The following is a 1,391-nucleotide window of genomic DNA, read 5'->3' as shown; positions in this document are numbered from 1 at the left end:
GTCCACACCCAAGGACAGGAAGGTGATACATGCTCAGAAAATGTGTGAACAAAAACCTGATGGTGTTCAACACCAAAAAAATGCAAGGTACTCCGCTTTAGGGAAAAAAACTCGTGGCACACTTATAGGCTTGCTAGCACCACGGCCAAAAAGGACTTGGGGGTCATGATTGCCCACAAAATGAATATGGGCCATCAATGCGATGTCATAGCTGGTAAAGTGAGCAAAACTCTGGCTTGCATCCATAGATGCTTCTCAAGCAAATCCCAGGATGTCATCCTCCTGTTGTACTCGGCCTTCGTGAGGCCACAGCTGGAGTACTGCATCCAGTTCTGGGCTCCACAATTTAAAAGGATGTGGAAAAGCTTGAGAGAGTCCAGAGGAGAGCCACGCGCATGTTCAGAGGGCAGGAGAATAGGCCTTATGAAGAGAGGCTGAGAGCTATGGGACTCTTCAGCCTGGAAAAGCTCAGGCTCCGGGGGGACCTGGTAGCCACCTATAAGTATATAAGGGGTGTACATCAGGATCTTGGGGCACTCTGGTCTGTACACCAGAGCGCCCCAAGGGATGACAAGGTCAAACAGTCACCAACTTCTCCAAGACCATTTCAGGCTGGACATAAGGAAGAACTTTACTGTCCGAGCCCCCAAGGCCTGGAACAGATTGCTGCCAGAGGTGGTGCAAGCACCTACTCTGGACTGCTTTAAGAGACATTTGGATGTTTATCTTGCTGGAATCCTTTGACTCCAGCTGACTTCCTGCCCATAGGGCAGGGGACTGGACTCGATGATCTTCTGAGGTCCCTTCCAGATCCTAATGTCTATGAAATCTATGAAATCTATTAAACTGTCTAGCTCAGAGAGGAGTTAAGCACAGGAGGATATTATTCTGATTAGAGTAGAGGGCTGGACAAAATGACCTCCTGAAGGCCCTTCCATCTTTATAATTCTATAATACTTGTACCATATTGAATTCAGGCATTAATACAAACCAGGCAGTAATGAAGTCAACATCCAATGTGAATTAAGAGTAAATTAATTTAGAATTGAAATAAGACATCTGATATTCTCTAGGTCTGTATAGCAGGTCCTTTGAACATAAAATAATGAAGACCTGCTTGAAACTCATATGCTATTGTGGCTATTTACACCACAATACAGTGGTATTGAGCCAGGTTGCCACAGCACCCTGGGGTTCTGTGAAATCTTTTTAAGGGTGCCCTGAGGTACAGCTCAATATTAGCTCTGTTAGGTGTGCAACCACTTAGACATGATTCACAAGATAAACCCGGAGATTTCAAACAAGAATCCAGGAAATATGACCCCTTGTGGTCTTTCTGAGTTCATTGCAACAAAAGACATACAAAAAACTAGAACTCTTGGTTCCAAAAT

This window comes from Gavialis gangeticus, unplaced genomic scaffold (assembly GCF_001723915.1).
Source record: "Gavialis gangeticus isolate Ggan-Ray unplaced genomic scaffold, GavGan_comp1, whole genome shotgun sequence".
In the NCBI taxonomy this organism is placed as follows: domain Eukaryota; kingdom Metazoa; phylum Chordata; order Crocodylia; family Gavialidae; genus Gavialis; species Gavialis gangeticus.
Note: the sequence above shows the minus strand (reverse complement) of the source record.